Source organism: Corvus kubaryi, unplaced genomic scaffold, assembly GCF_017639235.1.
Source record: "Corvus kubaryi isolate FWS band 111438036 unplaced genomic scaffold, C.kubaryi_AGA036_p1.0 37396, whole genome shotgun sequence".
NCBI classification, from domain to species: Eukaryota; Metazoa; Chordata; class Aves; order Passeriformes; family Corvidae; genus Corvus; species Corvus kubaryi.
The window spans coordinates 610,866-626,720 of record NW_024581135.1 but is presented as its reverse complement, the minus strand read 5'-3'; the positions used below and the strand labels follow the sequence as shown (position 1 = coordinate 626,720).

General features: G+C 50.9%; 1 long non-coding RNA gene across 1 annotated transcript in view; it reads right to left on the bottom strand.

Moving 5' to 3' along the window:
- LOC121670701 overlaps positions 1-15,855 on the bottom strand; it is a 47,885-nt gene that overhangs the window by 18,944 nt on the left and 13,086 nt on the right. Inside the window, exon 3 of the long non-coding RNA XR_006018219.1 lies at positions 11,520-11,633. This is a non-coding gene — a long non-coding RNA (uncharacterized LOC121670701). The remainder of the gene's footprint in view (positions 1-11,519; positions 11,634-15,855) is intronic.

Below are 15,855 nucleotides of genomic sequence, written 5' to 3'. Positions count from 1 at the left end.
GGACAGCCCCTGCAGCACCGGGGCCTGGCTGTGGCTGCAGAAGGGCTGCTGGCTGTGGGGTGACACACACAAAAATCAACCCCTGGTTCTCCCCTTCCCTGTGGTTCATGTGCTCACCAAAGCCAGGCATGTCCCTGGGATTCCAGGAAGGGGAAGCTAACAAAGACAACTTTCCAGTAAGAGAGGCTTTACCATAGAATCACTGAATCATTTGGGTTGGAAAAGCCCTCCAAGTCCATCGAGTCCAGGCTTTAACCCAGCACCACCGTGCTCACCACTAACCCGTGTCCCCGAGTGCCACATCTACACAGCTTTAAATGAAATCTGCATCTCCTTTCCTGCCTCAGTTTCCCCACCAGTAATACCAGTTTACTTATTGTGCTTATTGTCTATCAGTGTGCCATTAATTACCCATGTTTGCCATTCGTTTGGCTTGGAAGGATATATTTGGGAGATGCTGGATGCTGGCAGCATCCCTGCCCAGCCAGTTGTGCTTGGCACCAAATGGCCCTGGCGCCTGCGGGGGTCCAGCTGGGCTTGATTTATGGCTGCAGGATTAAATAGTTCTTGCCTGGGATAAAAAAAGGAGTCAGCTAAGGAGCAAACAAAGAGGAAGTGGGAGATCAGAAGTTTGATTATTACATTTTCCCCCAGGGTAAACTGAGGCACCAAGTGGGGTACGGGGTCCCTTTCCATGAAGAATGTCACCCAGCTGTGCAAGGTGGGTGTTGGAGAGGGTGAATCGGGGCCCCCAGCACCCACAGAGACAGTGAATGTCTTCATCTGCCACATGAAAGCCATAAAAGGGTTCTGAGAAGATTATGGAATTTATAGCCACAAAAGGCAAAAAAGGTATAAAGTGTGACTTCTATATAAAAATGTTGCTGTCATTTTCAACGTATGTAATTCTCCCCACAAAGAGGTATATGCATCATTTATAAGTCTTGTAAACCTCTCATATATATTTTATATATATATATATACACACATATATATGTATTTTTATATTGTTACCCCTATATATATTATATATATAAATATATAGATGCATTTTCTATATTACTATCCATATATATTTTTATAGGTATGCAGATACCTATATATGTATTTTCTGTATTATTTCTCTAATAATATCCATATATATAAAATATATACAAATATAGATATAGATATAGATACAGATACAGATATAAATGTATTTTCTAATGAATTACAAGGAAGGCCATCACGTTCTACCTTTTCCCAGCCCTGGCCCTTTATCAATGCTACTCACATTTAATTAGTAGACATTTCTCCTTCCTGAGCATATTTACTTGAATTCCTTGTTCCTACGGCAACCCAGCCACCGCCGCCGGAACAGCCCAGCCCAGCCTAAACCAGGAATGGAGATTAACGAGCAGCCTCAATATTCAGATTATACAGCAAAGACCGAGCCTGGGCGTCCTTACAAAGCAGGCTCAGCTGCGGCGCTTATTCCAAGGAGCCCGTTCAAGCAGATCTGTGTTTATCCAGGGGTACCTGTGGTATCCAGCCTGGGGAGACAGCTCCTTCAGCCCTTAATTCTCAGTAATTTGCTGTCAACTCAGGTAAAGGCATTTATTTATTTATTTATTTTTATTAATTACAGTCCATTTTCATTTTAAAACACCCAGCGCGGGAATAGCTGAACAATGTCCGAACCACCCCTGCTCAGCGGCGCTTTCCTCGCTGCTGCAGATGTAGGTTTCAGGCACACAAAATACCTAAATTTCCTGGTGGCACTGCAGCTGCCAGAAGAGAAAATATCCCTTAAGAGGGGACGCACACACACTGCCACTTCTACTGCCATTCTTGTGCAGGGTTTCCTCACCCCGGCAGATGTTGGAAGACTGATTTGAGATAAATATCCAACAATTCTTCTTTTAGTTTATAAATGTCCCTTTTTTTTTTGACCGATAAAGGAAAACACAACGTAAAATAAATAAAGAGGGAAGGCATGTGTGTAAATGAGAGCGAGAAGCATCTCATTTAAACATTTTTAAAGCTTAGAGGTTCCTGATGCTTTTCAAGGAAAAGCACAGTCTAAATGCTCACACACCTTCTATTTTCAACCTGGTGTGCACAGTTTAACCCTGGAGCAGACAGCTCTGGTTCAAAGACAGGCACAAAGTGTTCGATAAAATAAATAAATAAAATAAATAAAATTAGTAGCAGAGCACCAGCCACTGGGAAGCATTAATTTTCACAGGTCTCCAAAAGGCATAATGGATTTGGAGGTTCGGTGTGTGCCTGTCCTTACAGGGAACGTTCAGGTGTTCTGGGGAAGGTCTTGGGGTGAGGAGACAGCGTGGGGGGCTCTGGGTGTGCTGAGCAGGGACAGGGAGAGACCCCCCCACAAGGGGTCCAGCAACAAGTCCAGCACAGGAGCCTCCATGGGGCTGGCTCTGGCACCAGTGTCAGGTGAATATTTGGGTGCCAATCCCCTGATTTGGAGTGTGTGCTGGACTTTCATAGGGCTGGGCTCCCCCACCTCTCCCTCCCTGCCTGGTCCCTCCAGCACTGCCCTGCAGCTGCTCCTGCTGGGACGATGCCCTATGGAGCTCAGAGAACACCCCCAGGGAGTGGGGTATTTATCCTCACATTGCCACGAGTTTAGAGCCCCAAAATCATCACTTTCACAAAAGTAACTCTGGGGTGCAATCAGCCACTGCAAACACCCTCCGCAGCCTTTGCACTGCCTTTGGCTGCAGAGTGAGGGGCAAGAAGAGATGGCATTTTTATGCATTATTTCTGTCTTCCCAAGCTTTATCTTCCCCACAAATATTGGCCATCACAGGAACTAATTAATTTCAGCAACCCAAGAGTGGGGCAGGCTCTGCAGCAGAGCATGCCCTGAACCCCACAATCCAGGATGTGCTCCCGGGCTTGTTTCGAGTGCCTTTTAATACCAAAGAACACAACAACTTAAATGCCATCCCCTGGTTTTATGAAAAAGCAATATAGGAGAGTAAATAGGGCAAATACCAACAAGGCAGGACACGCGAGTCGAATCGAACAATAAATTCATATAATATCACTAAATCGAAGAGCCAGGCAGTGTCTGAGAGCTCCTTTCCCTTTCTGGAGAGCTGAGCAGCTGAGCACATGGAATAACCCATTCTCCTTGCCCATTAACAACAACAATCAAGGCTGGATTAAACCTCTTCAAATAATTCTCCAAGTAGAGATAAAGCATAAAAGAGAGAGAGAGAGGAAGATCCAGCGTATCCTTTCGCCGCTGGTAATAAGCTTACGCATGGAACAGACTTGTTAAATAATTAGAGTTAAATTACCTCCTCTCCTACCACCACCTTTCCCAGCTTCACCTCTCTAAGTTGTGGTTTAATGGAGAGGGATGGGTGTGGGGACATGCAGGAGTGGAGGGTGACACCTCGCTCGGGGCAGGTGTGGCAGCTTCCATGTGGAGCTGGTGATTCCTGGTCCCCAGGGACCCGAGCAGCCCCAGCTCCCAGCACCCAGCACCCCATGGATGTACTTCCTGCCTCACGCACACCCTGGGACCCACTGCCTGCCAGAGCCCAGCCCAGGTCCCTGCTCGGAAACAGAAGGCACAAAAAAAGGAATTGAGATTTGCAGATCTGATAATGAGCCAGTTAATGACATAAATGATACCTCAAGAACCTCACTAAACCATCCAGGTCCTACAATTTAATCTGTAATAAATACTCCTGCATCATTGCGAGATGGCTGCTCATAATGGCAAATGAAATATGCTGGTATGATAGGTACAATAAATCTGGATTTTCCTATGGTTCCCTCAGGCTAGAACAATATGTAACCAGAGTGCGCACTGTCAGGATGAGCAGATCTCAAAGCCATCATAAAATCTAAATGGGGACTAATTAGGAGGCCCTTCCCTTCTAGAGTTACTATTTCTATTGACATTTTCCATGCATGAGCCCCTCCATAACATCATAAGTCACCAAGATAAGAACTCCCTAGATTACAGGGAAAAAGCTTTAATGGAGAAGTTGAACTCAAAGGCGATGCATAAATTTTCCTTCTGATACCCCGGGAAGTCTGTGTTCAGTACTTTCTTTACAAACTTTCCTCCCCAGTGCCAGCTGCTGCTCTGTCCGGCCCTGTCCGTGATCCCGCCCTTTTCTGGGCACAGGCACCTTGGGATGCAGCACAAGGAGACCCCGAACGCCCCGAGCCCGGCTCCCAGGAGGGCATCACCCTCTCCACAGCCCAGTGCCTGCTGGAGGGCCAGCGAGCCATGGGGCACAGGGACGGGGAGCCCCCATGGGGTCCATAGGTGGCCTCGGTAGCCCCAAGGGACACGGGTGGCTTGGCATGGGATGGGGCACCTGCACTGCCAGGGCATTGGGCAAAATGCCAGGGGGAAATGGAGCTGAGAGAGCCAGGATGGTCCATGGGCACGGGAGGGGCTGCAGGGCCGTGCCAGGGCCGCAGCAAAGGGGCAGCAGCAGACAGGCCCTTGTCCTGCAGCAGGGCACGGCCCCAGGAACAGCAGCACCCCGAAGTGAGGGCGGGGGTGCCAGCCTGAGAGCACCCCCAGTACCCCGGGGCACCTCCTCATCCCCCTGCGGCCACCACACCATCCCGGGAATCGCCTCAGGCCCAGCCTCCAGCCGCAGGATTTAGGAGTCATGCTGCCATCATGGCCATGGAATCCCAGAGTCCCGGAATCCCAGACTGGGGGTGTCACCCTCTGCCTTGCTCCCGCCTGCCCAGTTACACCTGACCTGATGCTTCTGTGTACTGGGGCACCAGAACAGGGATGTTCTTCTCCGGGCTGTCCATCCCTGCAAACTGGGAGTGCCAAGTGGAAGGTGTCCTTGCCCATGCCAGGGCATGGAACAAGATGAGCTTTAAGGTCCCTTCCAACACCAACCATTCCAGGATTCTGTGATTTCATGAAATTGCAGGAAAAGATGGGAGAGTGTGATGTGTGCCAGGCATGTCATCAGTGAGTTATTCTTTTGTAATCTTAGTAAATACATTTTAAAAAATTTTATTAACTTATACAAATATTTTCCTCCTTGCATACATGAAAAATAAGAAAACATATAGGAAAAAAACTGTAGCAAGGTAACTTGCATTGTAGGGAACACCTAATGGCTCCTGCTGTTGATCACATTTATCCTCACCTACAAGGGAAGACCTAATAACAGAATTCTCACTCATGAATAATAATACCATAAAGGCTTCACAAACGGAGGGGTTCAGGGCTAACCCTCCCACTGTTGGAGCCAGCAATCCCTTGCTTTTCCATGGTTTTGGTGATCTGAGGTGAGGAGCCAGCCAGCAGCAGCCAGACTGCAATTCCACGGGAGCTTCAACCAAATCCAAATGCTGGAGTTTTCACATTTGATCTTCAAATGCACATTATATTCTTGGAAATTACTGACGTAGGTAAACAAGCATTTCCTCAACAACAGCACTCCTGGAGGATGAGTCTAAATACCCTTTCCTCAACTTTGTGTTTGCACAGAGTTATACAGGGGAAATGAGCCTTCGGAGAATTATTAGAGGGCAAACGAGAAGCAGCCAAGTTTATGAAAAACTAGCACACGAATGACTGAGAGGATAGAGATCTATATCCTAAGTCAACTCCAGCTCCAGCTCATTTTTTTTTGAAGGAGAAGCATTGGCAGGTGTGATTTACTCTGTATTTTCTAGCAGGGTGTCGTTGAGGAGGGGACCTGCTCCCTCATTCCCCAGAAGTAACTCAGCCAGGGCCCTTGTTGCTCCCAGTAAGAAGAGACGAGGAGGAGAGGTGACCTCTGGCTGCAGCGCACAAGGGGTCCCGGTGTGGCTGGACCCCTCAGTCTCCCTGTGCTGCACTTCCCTGGGTTCTCACCATCCCTTCTCCCTCCTCTCTGTCACCAGCCGGGTGCCACAGCCATGGCAATAAATGCACAGCCCCATCCCACACTCCTCATCCAAGGTTCTGAGGAGATTCTCCAAGACCTGCATTTGGAATTGCAGTCGAGATTTCCCTGGCAGAGCCATTTTCACGAAGTTATGCTCAGATCCTCTGCAATGCCGGTGTATAAATATCAAACACACACCAGCTTTTCACTAAAAGGATGGGAATTCAGGGAAATCAAGATGAAATATATGTAGGATTTAATGTGGCACCACATCTTGGTCAAATAGCAGCTGGGTTTAAATGGATCCAGAAACCCTTCCCTTGAAGATGCACAGAGGAGCAGTAGCACTTCGTTCAGCAGGATCCCTGGAGCTGCAGCAGGGCTGCTCAGGCCTTTTATTCCAAATATTCCCTTCACGGGCTTACACTGCGCAAATGAGGGTGGGTGGGTTTGTTCAGTGGGAGAAAGTAATTCAAACCCAGCAAAATCAATAGGAGAATTCATGAGAGATCTCTCCTGCCAGCCATTTCCTTCTGCTTTTCCCATGGCTGCTCCCGAGGCAGACATAGGAACCACGGCCACATTCCCCCCAGCAGCTCAGGCTGCTGGATCGGGGGATGGCCCCGGGACTGTGCCCAGCACCGCTGCCCACCAGGGATGTGCCAGGACCAGCTGCAGCTGCGCACTGGCTTTGTACGCAGAGAGCTCTGACCACAAGGAAACCCAAGCCCCCCAAACACTGGTGAAAACGCTGGTGCATTCTTTTCTTGTCACCCCCAAACGCATATGGTGTGTGCGGAGGCCCTGGACATTTCTGAGGGTGCCAGAGCATCCTCCTGTCTTGCCTGCACTTCGAGGAAGCACCTCTGCTCCCAACCGAAGCCCAGCTGAACACTGGTAAGGAAGAATGATTTATCAACAGATATAAATCAAACTGACTGTTCAGCAGTGCTGATTAGCTGGAAATGAGAACTTCTGGAAGCACGGCCGCATCCAAACACGACAGCTCCATATCCGCCACCGCAGCACGGCAGAACTCATTTAGTCACTGCACCCATCTGTGTGTGCCCTTTTGTCCCTCTGAAGAGTCAGAAACTGGGAAGAAAAGACTTTTATCTCATAATAAGGATAATCCTGTTTCATATGCAACAAATCTACCATCCTGCCTGTGCAATTTGGGATCGCACCATTGGGCACGGGCGATGCATCACCGCGGCGGTGCCCATGGCGCCAGGGCGTGCCGCAGAGGGCGTGGGGCATTGCCAGCCTTTGGGGGTCACACATCACCCATCCCCATCCTTCCTAAAAGTTAATCAACAGCTGGACTGGGTGTACAGTGGCGGTGGGAAAGGGGCGAGCACGGCTCCCGAGGGCACGGAGTGGCCCCAGCTCTGCGATGGGGAGTCGGTGCCATGGCCCATCCCCTGGGGCTGTGCAGAGCTCAGAGCAGCAGCCGCTCCATCCCTGCATGCCAGGAGCCGTGGCAGCGCCAGGTGGCAGCGGCAGGACGCTGTCCCCAGGGCATGGGGTCACCCTGCCCCCAGTAATGTGCCACTCAATTGCCACAAAGCTGCTGAACAATTTGCTGCAGCACGCTCGGCGCAAGGAGCAGGGAAGGGGCAAAGCTTTGTTGGGAGCAGCACGGTTATTATTATTATTATGACTATTTAAAGAGCATCCCAGATGTGTTGGCACTTTACGGACAAAAATAATGGATGGGCCTTGGCCCCTGAAGCTGAAAATAGCACAAGCCCAGCCCCAGACAACAATGAGGGAGCCTGTGGAGAGCCGAAGCGAGGCTCTCACGAAAGAGCAGGGGTTGTACCTGTCCTCACCTCTGCTCCTGCACTGACCTGCTCCGACTGCCACCACAAGAAGTGTTTTTCCCTGATTTTCACTAAACATCCAGTAGCAAAGATGGGATAGTGGTTTGAATTATTTTCTGTCTCTCTCTAGACCTGAAGATAGTGTGGGTGGAGGAGCCAGATGCATCAGCAGTGACACAGAGGGGGAATGGCTTCCCATAGCCAGAGGGCAGGGTTAGATGGGATATTGGGAAGAAATTCTTGGCTGTGAGGGTGGGCAGGCCCTGGCACAGGGTGCCCAGAGCAGCTGGGGCTGCCCCTGGATCCCTGGCAGTGTCCACGGCCAGGCTGGATGGGGCTTGGAGCAGCCTGGGACAGTGGGAGGTGTCCCTGCCCATGGGATGAGAATGGGATGGGCTTTGAGGTCCCTCCCAACACAAACCAGTCTGGGGTTCTGTGAAGTTGCTCTGTGAAGAGGTGCCCGGTGGGGATGGGGGTGAGCAGAGACAGGAGCTCAAGGATCCCACCCTGGGTGACCAAGCCCTCAGTGTTTTCAGGCTGTGCTCTGGCTTTGCCCTGTCTGAGGCCACCAGGTTGGCATTTGGGCACTTCTCCACACCAGGACCTGTGGTTGTGTCAGAGCAGTCGGGGTGGCAGGACCCACTCTGCTCAGCACCAGGACTGGGATCCAAAACTCGATGCAAGCCCAGCCCAGAGCACATGTGAGGTAGAGAAAGCTTCCTACAGTTTTTAATGAGCTGTGGATTGGGTGCCAGGCCATTCCGGTGCTGTTTTGTGAAATTACTGAGATTTATGTCTGGCTATTTAATATCAGCCTGGAAAAAAAAAAAAGGCTTGCCTCTGCTCGGCTCGGTGTGGCGGTGTCACTGCTGCTGCGTCCACCCAAAGATTCTAATTTTTTATCTTGTTCATTTTTTTCCCCTTTGCACTGATTATTTTTTTCTAATTTGGTGATCTCAGCGAGATGTTTGGGATGCACTTGACAGAGCATAATATATCACCCGTCAAGAGACCCCGGCCTTAAAAAAGTGGGGAAATTACTGGTATAATTACAGAGTAAACACTTGTCCGGGAAGGGAACGCCTCGGAGCTGGGGTGCTGCTCCCTCCGCCGGGGCCGGAGCCCAGCGTGGGGCACTGAGGCCGGGCTGCCCCGCGGCTCCGAGACGCCAGAACTGATTGTTTTAATACCAAAGTGACACCAAAGGGGGTCAAGTAAATAAATATCCATGTCTCACCAGTGCAAAATAATAAAATTCCAATGTGTGCAAGCCTGCTTGTTGAACATATGTTTGCAGCACGGCTAAGCCATCTGGCTCAATGTCAAGCATTTACACCAACTGCAGTCTTACACTACCTGACAGCAGAAAAGCTTTATTCCCCTGGTGTTTGGGCACAAATGGAGAAATATTATTGAAATGATTATCTGCATCAAGACTCAGATTTGGTTTGACATTTAGCTGGCTCTGTTTAATCCAAAGGGTTGTCTGAATGAATAAAGAGAAGGGTTCCTCCAGAAGATGCTGCGAGCAGCCAGGGAAAGCCAAATGATTAATGAGACTGAGAGGCTGGGTGGACCCTGCCCACCTCCACCCAGACCTCAGTGCCAAGAACTGCATCAGAAATCAGGCTGAGGCTTCTGGAGCTTGTCAGGAGGATGCTCACGGCCGAGAGGCTCTATTTTTGGACCTTAAGAAAACAGCAGAAATGAGTACGTTGCTCCCAGGCAGGAAGGAAAGGTCCGTGTCCTAATTAAATACAATCTCGGAGAAGTCGCAGGTCCCCACCCTGCCGGCTGGAGCGGGATGCGCTCAGACCCCGACCCGGCGCAGACGGGGATGCCTGGGCTGGGGAGCCCCCTCCCCCACAGCCACCACCCCAGCACAGGGGGCTGTCGGCAGCACGGCCCCCACCGAGGGCACCTTCATCCCAAACGGGATCCCTTTTTTCAGAGAAGCCTCCTATAACACAGGAGCGAAAGGAAAAACAACCCACCAAGTTTGGGGTGAGCTGACAGGAGCCAAGTGGGAGCAGGAGCCGTTTGAACTCAGGGGGTTGCTGAAGGCTCAGTCTGACAGAGACAAATTCATCCCAGAAACCAGATATACTGTATTTTAAAATGAAATGGGATAGAATGCCAGGCACAGGGCTCTGAGCAGCGTCACGGTCCACAAAATGCCTCTTTGGGAGCACCAAAGCGCAGCCTCTTCCCGTGCCACGGCAGAGCAGCCTGCCCACGGCTTTCCCTTTCTCCTTTATATCTCCACTTCTGATTGTTGATTTGGATTCAAAATTAATTTGGTGATTTGAGTTTAATAAGAATGTTAGACATGATTTCCTTCTCACTCTTACTTTTAATTAACTTTTTAATTGAGATTTAAATGAATTCTAATGAACGGAATTGGTAGCCTAATTGATTTGTTGCACAGCGTGGGGAGGGATCAGTATGCCAGCAGCATTTTGATACATTATTCTGGGACGTCAAACAGCTTACAGGTTAATTTTTTGGCAGAGGTTACTTAACGGCAGCACAAAACAATAATTTACGTTGGATTGATTAGTAAAGAGTTCCTGGAAAGTGTATGGTCCACGCTGGTTAAACGAGCTCGTGCTTATGCCTTCGTCACCTTGGCCTCTCCTTGGGAACTCATCTGGGGTTTGTCCAAGGACTTTTTGCCCAGAAGTGCCCAGATGCAAACTAGGAGTGACAGTATTCCTAAATAAATCCATAATACATTTATTTCCATAAATAACTGAGAAAATGCACTCCTTTATCACACTGAGAACTGTGAGCAATGAGAAACCTGAGGACGGAGTGGGACACGGGCTGTGACCTCAGGCCCCACAGTCACAGTGGGCTCCCATTATGACCCAGACATCCCAGTGTGTGGGAAAGCAAAAGGGAAGCCAAGGCAAGGCAGGGCCAGGCAAGGACTGGCACATGATTAATTGCCAGCTCCCAGATTTCACAGCTTTGAGAGCAAATCAGCTGCTCAGAAGTGCTAAAATATAAACCCATTTTAGCCTCTGGATATTCACCCTCCATCAGGAAAGCTCATTAGAGGCTGGGGCTGGCATGAGGGGACGCAGGGGACAGAGCCAGGATCGGGGCCCTGCACACCCCCGGGCTGGGGGGCCGCATCACAACCCCACCCCCAAGTGCTCTGCCTCAGCCCCAAGGCTCGGTGGTGTCCCCAGCCCGGGTGTAAATCAGTGACACTGGGCCATCGAGGGTGTAAATGCAGAGCTTCGGAGATATTACTGCAGTCAGAGGGCAAAGCAGGATGGATGGAAAAGGAGAGCGGGGACAGGGCAGGGAAATAGGATGAGAGAGAGAAATATTACCAGCAACATCCGAAATGCCTTGAAATATAGAGCGCTCCCAAATTTAAAGGATTCAGGTTTAAAAGTTTCATTTTACGATTTATAAGGAATTTATGTGAAAATAATATTCAAAGACTGGCACTATTTTTTTCCATAATACCAAGCTGTTAGGTGGGAAGAGAGATCCATGGCAAACATTAAAATCCCTTCCTGCTCCCAAACAGAGGTGGGCAGAGCTGCTGCCTGCCGGGCCCCCCAGCATCACCAGATCCATTATTTGCTTCAGTCTGCTCCACTCGGGGCATTTGGTACATCACAAGCTGGAGATTAAAGGGAGAGCCTTTCTCAAATGCAGATTAATTTTGTTTTTCAACTTCTTAAGCTTCTGTTAACACCTTTTCTGCAATCAGTACAGTATCTTTTAAGTTAATTAGTTCTGGAAAAGAATTACCAGTGTAATTTGTGCTGAGCCCTCCCTCCCTTTCACTCACCAGACAGAGCAGCCTCTGATGGAGATAAAAGGGACACTGGAGGCTCCTCCAGTGACAAGAGGTGTTCGAGAGGAACTCCGATAACATCTTCAAACCATTTATCCCCGTTCAGCTCTGCAAATGGGGAGACAGAAGGAGTGAGCTGGAGTGAAGCACGTATCTCCATAACCTTTGGAGTTTTCTCCTGAATTATTTAGATCCCTAAACGCCCCACATTCCAGGCAGGGAGCACTGTGGGTCCTCCACAACTGCTTGCCCTTGGGTCAACTGTTCCTTCTTCTTGCCACCTTGGAAATCATTTGTTTTATTGACAACGCTGCACAAGGTTCTGTGCAGCCTCCTGCGAAGCTGAGCTGAATTTTAGGTTCCACGCAGACCTTGAACATTTAAAATGAACTATGTGCATCACTGTTTTGCTGCCAAGGGCTGGCTGCCAGCAAAGCCGGAGCTCCCACACTCTGTCTTGCCTCATCTCAAGGGCTGGGGAAGCAGCCTTGGGCGGCTGAAGCCACGGGTCTCGCCCCACCTGGGGGTTTGTGTGTGTCCCTGCATTCTCACAACTCCCCACACTCAACTTTCACAGCATCTCTTTGTCTCACTGTCGGGCTCAGTAACAGCAGAGATCAATTGGCAGTGCATAAATTTACCCTCAGAGCAGCCCAAAAGCTGTCACAGGTGGTTGCTGTCCTCCCCTGGAACAGGGTTCTGTCTCCTCACGGAGAGCAGCAGTGACAGCCGGAATTTCCTGTGCTCCCAGCCGGGGAGAGCCCAGAGACAGACCCAGCTGCTGGTGTGAGCTCCAGTGCAGCCACTGAGGTGAAGGTGGGTCAGGGCAGGCAGAAGGGAGCAGCAGAGCCGCATCCTGGGGGCTCCCACGGCATCCAGGGGCTTCCCTGACTCCTAATAATAATATATGTATTTCAGGAAAGCTAATCCTGTTAGAAACGTACACAGCAGTAACGACAATATTGGCTTACTCTATTAATACTTTGCATTAAAATCAATTAATTAAATCCAAATGGAAAATATTTATATAAAAAAATGTTCACTGAAGCCTGGTTTTTTCCCTGTAAACCCCAAGTACAGCAGTGCCCAATCTGTCCCTCTCTGGAGTTTGCATTTAGAAGTGTGATCACTATCAACTTTCCTGCTTTCAATGGGGGGAGGTTTATTCATAATTTGCAATGGGAAAAGCCTGGCCTATTTGGCAAGGCACATTATCCAGCTGATTCTGACTTAGTTAAGCTAAATCAGCCAATAAGCCTGGAGAAACTTTGTGACAACTGAAAAAACCAGCCTTGAGCGGGAACTGGCTGCTCCAACGGAAATAAAAGCTCTGTTAACCCATAACTGAACAAACGCCCTAATTTTGCCTTACACTACTACCCAGCTTCTCAGCCCCCTGCCGCTCTGTAAATGCGTTGACAGTGAAGGACGGGCTGCACTGATCGCTCAGTTGAGGATTCCACCCCAACCCCTGGACTTTCCTCACCTGCAAGGGTCAGGACTCTATCAGCGTTATGGTGCAGGGTCAGAGCCAGAAAAACAGTGAGAAAAGGGGGAAATCCTCCAGATTCCTGTTGCCACTGGGACAATCTTACTTGCTGGAAAGCAGGAACCAGCGTGGTGCTGCCCAGCCACTGCAACTCTTCCTCTCTACATCCAATTCTTTTCTTTTTTAATGGAGCTACCTAACAAGGTTTTGTTGCCCATTCCTCTCTTTTTCTTCAAGCTGTCTTTAGGGCTGAATTATTTTGCAGAACTGGTTGGAACTTTTTTGCATATTTGATTGTGTTTAATTGTAAAGTCAGCAGGACTGGATGTCTGGGTGCTGCTGCAGCTCACGGCTTCACTAACGAAAACACCTCTGGTGTGAGGAGCCCCTGGTGCCATCAGCACCCACAGTCTGGGCAACAAGGGCCCCCGAAATGGAGCCACCAGGTTCAGAGTGGTCCTAAGACCACGGCTGTCCATGTCCAACTCCACCTACAAAGGCTTGGGAGAGTGTTTAGGGGTGAAGGTGAGCGGTGGTTTCACCTTGCTGTTCCCAGCTCACCGCCCAGCCCAGCTGGCACTGGGACCCTCCCTGCTCCCTGATACCCAGGCTGATGGGCTGAGTGAGCCAGCCCCCCACCTCTCCCCAAAACAGCAGTGAGGATGTCCTTATCGTCTTCCCTGATGTCCCAACCCTGGGCTGCCAGACCCCTGCCCCCGCTGGACCACCCCGTGCAGAACCTACGTGACCTGTAGTACGAATCCCCCAGCTCAGCGTGGCGTGTGATCATTAGAGAGGAGTTATTTGATTTATTTTTTACATACTGCAGTTAATTACACCGTCTCTGATTGTGCTGATCATTTCTGCTCCTCCTCAGCCTGGTAATCAACAACCCCTCGCAGGTCTCGTGGCAATGCCAGCATGCGGAACACGGTGCCTTCATTTGTGCTTGGTGTGAAACCAACTCAGACAGCGCCTTTGGGGTTTTTCTGCTGGATTCCCTGCTCCAGCTGGGGGATGAGGTGTTCCATTTGTCCCCTGCCCCTGGAGATACCTGGCCAGAGAGAGGCCAGGCTGGCACAGCACAGAGGTGACGCTGTTCCCGCTCCGTCGCACCCTCCGGGGACGGAGCCGCTGGCACCTGGGGCTGCCATGTGCCTGCTTGGGAAGTTTGGGAGATTGTTTTTACATGCCTTTGCCAAGACATGAGCGCTAGAAACTGAGAAATGCCAGGAAAAAGTGAGGCTGGGAAACGAGCAGAGTCAGACAGCCTCTCTCTGGGTGCCTATTTTTTCCTTCAGTGACACAGAAATGAGGACGTGCCTCCCAAAATCCTGCAGCTCGCTGTAGTTACGTACCAGGAGGGATTCCTCCTGCACTCATCACTGCTTTTTTTCTCTTCTAAATGATGCTCTGAGTAACTGCCTCTATGATATCATCTGCTGAGGTCTTTCAAATTTCTGCTTTGTATGAAAGACAAAGAATTCTCCACAATTAATGTGCTTTGAGGGTTTCCTGTCACAAGGAATGTAATTAACTCTTTGCTGGCCCAACTAATTTCTGCATTTTAAAAAGCAGCCTGATAATGACAAAAGTGGAGCACTCAATCCACAGGATAGCCATTAACGGCGCTCCAGCATTGTGCCGGCTCCATTCAGCCCACAATTACTGTCAGGGAATGGCACTGGAAGCTGCTCCTTGTACGCAAACAAGAATACTGTTCATTAAAGGCCACTTCCAATGAAGCACAATCTGTGTTTGTAATGAATATTTGAGAAAGGAAATAAAATCCTGCACTCCAAAACCTGCGATACAGTTGTTATTAGTTTAAAACCAGACTTTCTCGGGGCTGACAGATGTTGGCACGGTGGAGGATACGAGGTGGCCGGTGAAGGAGCTTTGAGTCCAGGGAGGAACAGCCGGCCTCAAGGTATCTAGGGGTGGAAAACCAGGCTGAGGGAAACCTACATCCGTGTTAAATGGGAGAGCGCTGGATGTGTTCACCGGGAGAAGAGAAGGATCCAGGGAGAGCTCAGAGCCCCTTCCAGAACCTAAAGAGACTCCAGGAGAGCTGCAGAGGGACTTGGGACACGGCATGGAGGGACAGGACACAGGGAATGGCTTCCCACTGCCAGAGGGCAGGGCTGGATGGGATATTGGGAAGGAATTGTTCCCTGGGAGGGTGTAGAGGCCCTGGCACAGGGTGCCCAGAGCAGCTGGGGCTGCCCCTGGATCCCTGGCAGTGCCCAAGGCCAGGCTGGACATTGGGGCTTGGAGCAGCCTGGGACAGTGGGAGGTGTCCCTGCCCATGGGATGAGAACGGGATGAGCTTTAATGTCCCTGCCGCAACAATCCTGGGATTCTGTCCCAGGACAAACTCGCTCTGCCGCGCGCACCGAGCGCAGCGGCGGCTCCAAGGCCGCTCCCCCTGTCCCGGGCCGGCACACGGGCCGCACCGGCGGGTCCGGGCGCTGCAAGGTCCCCGCTGCTCCCGGCAACCCCCGGCAGCCCCCGGGCCCCGCGGCAGCCCCCGACACCCCCGGCAGCCCCCGGGCCCCGCGGGAGCCCCCGACACCCCCGGCAGCCCCCGGGCCCCGCGGGAGCCCCCGACACCCCCGGCAGCCCCCGACACCCCCGGCAGCCCCCGGCAGCCCCCGGCAGTACCGGGCCCCGCGGGAGCCCCGGCCGGGGCCGGGCCGGGCTGGGCGGGCTCGGGGCGCTCGGCGCTTCCGCACGGCAACAGTGCCCCCTGTGGGCCGGCGGGCACACGGCACGGGAACCCCCCAGCGCCGGGACACCGGGACACCGGGACCCCGGGAACCCACCCACAGCACCGGGACA